This window comes from Sceloporus occidentalis, unplaced genomic scaffold (assembly GCF_023333645.1).
Source record: "Sceloporus occidentalis isolate IW3139 unplaced genomic scaffold, rSceOcc1.0.p SCAF_67, whole genome shotgun sequence".
Classification (NCBI taxonomy): domain Eukaryota; kingdom Metazoa; phylum Chordata; class Lepidosauria; order Squamata; family Phrynosomatidae; genus Sceloporus; species Sceloporus occidentalis.
This window is the reverse complement of record NW_028317047.1, coordinates 121,895-130,209: the sequence shown is the minus strand read 5'-3', so window position 1 is coordinate 130,209 and position 8,315 is coordinate 121,895.

The following is an 8,315-nucleotide window of genomic DNA, read 5'->3' as shown; positions in this document are numbered from 1 at the left end:
GATTGTATCATATTATTTACTATTAAAAAAAGTATAAAATATGGTGAAAAATTTAGAAAAAAATGACTGTTTCTAACTTTTTGTTGAAAAGTCTTTTACTCATCTATAAAAGGTAATGAAAAAACCTGCTAAATAGATTCTACTATTTGTCCTGAATTTAGAAATACCCAATGTTTTTATGTTTTTTTGCTTTTTTCTACACATTATGGGGCAAAAAGTACAGGTAGCGTTTTGCTATTTCAAAGCCATTTTTTCCAAATCTGGTAATTCTTCCCCCCATGTACCATTTCAGGTATCTTTGAAGCCGGCCAATGCAATTTACCCCATCAAGTCATATATTTTTTGAAAACTAGACAGCCCAGGGTATTCCAAATGCTAGTATTTTAACCCTTTCCAAGCACTAATTCTACCATCAGCCTTTGTCAAACTTTATGGTAGTCATTTTTTTTGCATTTGTTTTTTCACACACATTTTACTTTAGGTATGAATAAACAGGTTCTGGTACACCCCAATATGTGTTCGGCAACATCTCCTGAGTACAGCGATACCTCACATGAATGATTTTGGCTGGCTGTTTGGGGGCAAAAGGGCCACATTTGGGGCATGCGCATTTTCTATGTTGAACTTTGGCATTTGGGGATCCACTGCCCATGCCCTATTTGGTACATCTTTGAGCTGGGCCATTTCAGTATGCCCAATAAAGCCATATATTTTTGAAAACTAGACACCCCAGGGTATTTCAAATGCTAGTATTTTAACTCTTTCCATGCACCATATCTACCACCAGTCTTTGTCAAACTTTGTCGTAGTCACTTTTTTGCATTTGTTTTGTCACACACATTTTACTTCAGGTATGAATTAAAAAGTTCTCGTATATGTCACTATCACAAAACACCCCAATATGTGTTCAGCAACATCTCCTGAGCGCGGTGATACCTCATATTAATGATATTGCCTGGCTGTTTGGGGGCAAAAGGGCCACATTTGGGGCATGCGCATTTTCAATGTTGAACTTTGGCATTTGGGGATCCACTGCCCATGCCCTATTTGGTACATCTTTGAGCCGGGCCATTTCAGTATGCCCAATAAAGCCATATATTTTTGAAAACTAGACACCCCAGGGTATTTCAAATGCTAGTATTTTAACTCTTTCTATGCACCATATCTACCACCAGTCTTTGTCAAACTTTGTGGTAGTCATTTTTTTGCATTTGTTTTTTCACACACATTTTACTTCAGGTATGAATTAAAAAGTTCTCATATATGTCACTATCACAAAACACCCCAATATGTGTTCAGCAACATCTCATGAGCGCAGTGATACCCCACATGAATGATTTTGCCTGGCTGTTTGGGGGCAAAAGGGCCACATTTGGGGCATGCACATTTTTCAATGTTGAACTTTGGCATTTGGGGATCCACTGCCCATGCCCTATTTGGTACATCTTTGAGCCGGGCCATTTCAGTGTGCCCAACAAAACCATATATTTTTGAAAACTAGACACCCCAGGGTATTTTAAATGCTGGTATTTTAACTCTTTGCATGCACACATTTTACCACCAGCATTTTTTCAAAGTTTGCAGTAGTATTTTTGTGTGTGTATTTTTCCCATACACACCTATTTTATGTATGAATTTACAGCTCCTGGTATATGCCGCTGTCACACGACACCCCAATATGTGTTCAGCAACATCTCCTGAGTACAGTGATACCCCACATGCATGGGTTTGTCATTTTTGGGGGGAACTAAAAGGCCACATTTGGTACGTGTGCATTTTTCTAATTGGAAATTAGATGTGTGGCCATCCTTCCCCCCCGTGTTAATTGGGACATTGTTGAATCCAGCCAATTCAATTTACCCCATCAAATCATACATTTTTTAAAAGTAGACACCCCATGGGCATTTAATATGCCAGTATTTTAACTCTTTCCATGCGAGAATTGTTTTAAGCTAATGTGCTAATTTTAGGACTTGCTCACAAAAAAATATTTTTTATATATATATTTAAATTTTTTTTTGCCTTTTTTAAAACATTTTTAAGATTTTTTTTCAACTTGAAGGTTCCCCTGATAGTGACATCAGAGGGAAATTATTTTTACATTTTACTGGTTTTGTACTATTTTTTTTCTAATTATTATTAATTTTATTATATTTTTAATTTATTTTTTCTAATCACACTGTGATTAGAAAGCTGGGCTCCATTGACTTGCATGGTTGAATGCAGTACCTGTAATCAACCTGCAAGTGGAGCCAGAGTTCTCTAGAGGGTCAGTAGACCGTCTAGCGAACCTTTTCATCTTTATTATTTTTTTTCCCGGGCCGCCGCCATCTTGCTGATGGCGAAGATCACCGGCAGCTGCGGCTGTGACCGCTCTCCAGAGCGGTCACAGTCCATCAAGAGGTAAGTGTTTGGTGTCGCTGGATGCCTCCTGATCGAGGCATTCCAGCGACACCATTTAAGTTTAGGAAGTGATCGTTGATAGCCTCCTAAACGCTTTTAAAACGGGCGTCCGCAGCCATACATTGTATGGCGGATGTTGACGCCCCGGGGAGGGGCCAGACATGGCCCCTGATTCCGATCATGGCGTTTGGGTAAAAAAAATCGATCACGGATCAGTTTTTTTACCCGTTTTAACAAATGACGGTCCTGGCACGTCATTTGTCGTTAACGACATGTTTTCCGTGACGTGCCCGGACCGGCAATTGTCATCAAGGGGTTAAACACCCTTAACAGTAATGGAGAAATCAGTGGGTCTAGTACCTAATTTCGCGACAGAATCTTTAACTTCACTCAAGAGTAGGGCTGCAACTAACGATTATTTTAATAATCGATTAGTTGGGCGATTATTTTTTTTATTAATCGGATTAAAAAAATGCAATTTTTTATTTATTTAAAATAATGTAATAAAAAACGTACAATTTACACTTTCATCTCTTTATTGCAATGGCCTCTCTCTCTCTATTTACCTTCTTATTTTACTGACATAATAATAAAAGCTACAAGAACCCAAACACAGTGTTTCTTAAACTAGGTTTTAATACAAAGTTATTAGTAAATATTAATTCATATGTTAACTATTTTTCATATTTAATAAAAACTATGAGAAAAAAGCCTTGTTTATATTTTCTTTTATTTACCAAACTGCCCCCAGTTATGCACATCTGACCCCCACCTTGCCACTCTTCCCCCATATATGCCTTATACCTCCTATATGCCAGAGATTCCACTGTGCCCCCTGATATGCCACTGTGCCCCCGATATGCCTTATACTCCTTATATGCCAGTGATATGCAACTGAGCCTCCTGATATACCTTTTACCCCCAGATATGTCTTATGCCCCCCTGATATGCCCCTACCTCTGACTCCCCCCCCCTCCCATACACCGTTCTGCCTCTCTCCCGACTCCCTGGTGTCTTGTGAACCTCCGTTGCTGACAGGCACTTACACTGCAGCTTCATAGAAGCCCCAGCGTAAGTGAAGGGCAGTAACGGAGGCTGTCTGTGTGATGCAGACCCCCACTGGCTGACAGAGAGGATGATCCTCTGCAGGAGACCTCGATTCTCTGTCAGCCGGTGGGGGTCTGCACGATGCGCACACGATGCGCACAGACAGCGTCCATTACTGTCCTTCACTTACGCTGAGGCTTCTATGAAGCTGCAGTGAAAGTGCCTGTCAGCAACGGAGGTTCACAAAATACCAGGGAGTCGGGAGAGAGGCAGAGTGGTGTATGGGAGGGGGGAGGAGTCGGAGGGGTGTATGGAAGTGGAGGGGAGAGAGGGGAATCCAGGTCCCCTGCAGCGTTGCGAGGGATCTGGATTCTAGTGTTATAATCCGATCACTGTTTGAGGTCGGATTATATAAGGAGAGGAGTTTTTCAGAGCATTTGCTCTGAAAAAAACTCTTTTTAGAATCTTTTTATAATCGATAAAAATCGATTCGACTAATCGTTTTATCGATTAGTTGTTTCAGCACTACTCAAGAGAAAGGGTTTGTTAAGGAAATCCTGTTTCTCTTTTGTTAATTTGGGAAGGGAGAGGCCCTGTAAAAAATGCTCTATGTGCGATTTCGGAATATCACTCTGTCTCAGGTTATATAATGACATATAGTAGTCTCTGAAAGCTTTAGCAATTTCGGATGGATCCAACAGTACTTTATTACTAAGTATCAGTTTCTTAATTCTATGTCTACTGTTTGTTGCCTTAAGTTTATTAGGAGTAATTTTGTGAGCCCGATTGGTACCATTTTTGCTTTACAAAAAATAAGGTTTGTTCCAGTTTCTCATCTAATTTATTCCTAATCTCCTGTTGGATATGCGATAATTCTTTAGTAAAAATGGATTTGGGTCTAATTTGTTATCATGTTCCAATTTTGCTAATGCAATATATAGGTCAGAAATAGACAGGCCCTTTTGCTTTCTAAGGCTAGGTTTCCACTTGGGTTTTTGTCCTGCGTTTTTTTTCTTGATGGAGTTTTTTCTGGCGTTTTAGCCTTTCTGTGGAAATTGCTTTTTTTGACCTTAGGCAGTTTTTCCAGCCTTTACAAGTTAGAAGTTTCACCCAGCTAAAAGGGATTAGGATAAATGGCAAGTATCTGCCCCCTGATGTCATTTACTTGGTAGAGTTCTACTTAAACGCCCCGGCGGACCCTTTTGTCTCTTTTCTGTGGTTTGTAAGGCATGCTTTATTCCGAATGTCTGCTCCTCTAGGAAGATTGGCCCCAAATGATGGTGCAAATAGTTTGCTGTTGCTTTTGGCACGCAGGATCCAGTTGATGCGTCGCGTATGTTTGTTTGTAATGGCATGTTTGTTCCAAATGGTGTAGAATTCAATATGAACTTTGTTTTGTGTGAAACTGTTTGTTTCCAGCCTATTTCTCGTAGGACACACAGATACTGGGTCCATCCTCTGCATTGTAACTGTGGAAAAAACGCCATAAAAAACGCCAAGGCAATAAACCCACATGGCTTTTTCATGGCGTTTTTTCTCTCCCATAGACTTCTATTGGAGAAAAACGCCAAGATTTCCTTGCAAAAAACGCCAGAGTGTCAACATGCTGCGATTTAGAAAAACTGCCACAGAGCCCAAAAAAGCAGAAAAACGCCAAAGAGGACTGAAAAAACGCCAAACAGAAAAACGCCAAGTGGATATGGCATTCTGCGATTTCCTATTGAAGAACAGCTAACATCTGGCTGCTGCGTTTTTTCACTAAAAAAACGCCAGGTGGCGCTATTGGCGTTTTTATGGGCGTTTTTAGCTAAAAAAAACCAAGTGGAAACCTAGCCTAAGAAAGACATCTTTTTTAATCAGATACCCTCTTAGGGTGCATTTTAATGCACACCACAGAGTCGAATCCTGAACCGAGCCATTATCATTTAACTGAAAAAATTGTTGTGTTTCTTTATATAAACTATGTTTGGCAGAATCAGATTTTAGTTTCCAATCTGGTCTAACATTATAGTTGGAATGGTCACGTAGTGTAAAAAAAAACTGGAGCATGGTCAGACTAAGTTATATTACCTATACCTAAATATATTCTTTTAGAGAAAATATATTGGTATATATAGCATCTATCCTTGAGTAGGAAAAATGTCTATTTGAAAAAAATGTTAAATCCTTTTCAGTAGGATGTTGAATCCTCCAAATATCAAATAAATTGAATTTATCAATGAATCTAGACATTTTTAAAGCTGTATTCTTGGCAGCTGCATCAACTACCCTACCCTTTCTTAGTCTCTTATCGAGATCGATATTGGGGACACAATTCATATCTCCGCCAAATATTAAAGTACCTTTATTAATAAGCTCTATCCTAGCCATGAGTGAATTAAGAAATTTCACAGGGTAATCGTTAGGAGCATATAGATTGACCAAAGTAAAAGTTACATCATTTAATTTGCATATTAAGATAATATATCTTCCAGCTAGATCATATTCATGGTGAACATATTCGAACTTTATTTCTTTAGAGATTATTATCGCAACCCCTCTCTTCTTTTTAATCGGTAAATTTGCCCAATACACAATGGGGTATTTTTAAAATTTCCAAAAGGATGGGCCTTGGCTATTCCAGTGGGTCTCCTGAGCAAAGCAAATAGTTATCTTCTCTTTAGTTAACATTTCATAGAGGTAGGACCTCTTCTGCGGAGTATTTAAGCCCTGGGTATTTATAGTAACAAAATTAATTTTTTTCATTTCCACTTAAAGAACACCCCCATAGCGCTTACCAGAAAACATGCCTGTGGAGCTGAAGGTTCAAGTTGCCAAAATTCATCCTCGAAACCTCAATGACTTTGAGAGGATCTGCAAAGGGGAGTGGGACAAAATCCGTTCCTGACATAAGTGCAAACCTGGTGGCCGGCTACTAGAAGCGTCTAACCCCTGTGATTGCCAACAAGGGTTTTGCCACCAAGTACTAAGTCATGTTTTGCAAAGGGGTCAAAAATGTATTTCACAGAGGCAAATGCAACTTATTTGAAATGCGTTATGCTGGATTTTTTGTTGTTATTCTGTCTCTCACTGTTCAAAAAAACCTACCATTTAAATTATAGACTGATCATGTCTTTGTCAGTGGACAAACATACAAAATCAGCAGGGGATCGAATCATTTTTTCCTTCACTGTATATAACATTTAATATAAATAAAAAAAGAAACTATATAGTGAGTTCAGTGATGTAAATAACATCACTGGCATCAATAAGATATAATAGAGATTCCCCCCAAAGTGCAAAATATAATAAAAAGAAATGTTGAAAATGAAAAAATATATATATATATTTTTTTTTTACAAAAACAGCTCTGACATTGCCCTAGCACTAACCTAGCACAGTAAAAAAATATGAAAAATATTGTAATGTGGCCCTCTAGAACATAAAAAGTATGTATGTGGGATGTTGCTGTAATCATAAATAAATCATATGCCTATGCATATATTGGGTCATTGTTCAACAGTGGCACCTTCTGTGTGGAAGAACTATTATGCAAAATTGCTAAAAATTGGGAAAATAGGCTTCAGGGAGATTGGTAGGACTATAGGACCTAGAGAGACTTCATAAATGTAATGCTGAAGTCACAGATGTGACAACATTTACAAACATGACAAATTTAATGTTTATAACACAAATACTAAGCATGTTCTAATGTGGTTATGTGTATGTTTTGTTTTGCCTGATTATATGTATTTTTAAAATGTGTTCATTAATTCACAGAAGAATATTCACCTTCTTTCAAATTGTTACAAATATATGTGGCATTTTTTGCCACATTTTGTGTGTGTGTATGATTTCAAAAGAAATGCTAATATTTCTTTTGTTTCCGTGGTTTCCAAAGAAAGTTCTACTTGTCCTGCAGGGGAATCTTAATTAAACTAACACATGGTAAAAATGGCAAAAAATATGGCATTTTGGGTACTAAAACCCCTCGGTACTGAAAGGGTTTTAAATCCTCTCTAGTTACTCCCATAGATAATATTCATGTTATATATATTGTATATACTGTAGTTCACGGTACATAATTGTGTAAAGGTATATTAATTTCTATTAAGTGCTTTGTAACATTATGTTCTGTGAAAACAATGTAAAAGGTAAGTTCTGTTATACATGTACTGTATACTGGTTTATTTCAGAAATCTAGTTCAAAGTACTGAATTTCCTTTAATTCATTGGAGACTTGTTAAAACTAATTTCACAGCTACTCTGAAATTGAATTACTAAAATTTTAATTACGCACGGTAGAATAATTAAATATAATAACCTAGCACAGAATCAGGCAAATCTTTTCTCTACTTTATTTGTGTATAGTAAGTAGGCTCACATTTCTGGCAGTTTTCTGGGCCAGGTCCCAGCATTTTCCGCCACATTGGGAATCACAAGGAGGACCTGAAATGTAAAACTGGGTTCATTTCTGTCACTTCTGCTGAATGATTACACTAATACTCCTATATATATTTATATATATTTCATAGTGCTAGATATTACATATAATTTATTATATTTCCTATAATTTATAATGGCAGATAAGTATTTGGACCATCTGCATACTATTTAAAGGCACTGTTCTACATATGGGCATCTTAAAATATCCCCAGATACGTTCTGCATCATGTAGAGAGAAGTAAAAGCTATCTCTCTTTTATTTTCTTTAATGCTCCCTGTCACTTAAAAAAACTGTGTTTGAAAGTTTATTGAAAAACCACTGTTGCTCTGAAGTCCTCTCTTATGTAATACAGGGCAGCGGGTAGACCACCAGCAACCCATTCAGTCTGCCTTTTCATGCTCATGGATGTGAAAGTCGTTTTTCAGATCCACATTTTCAC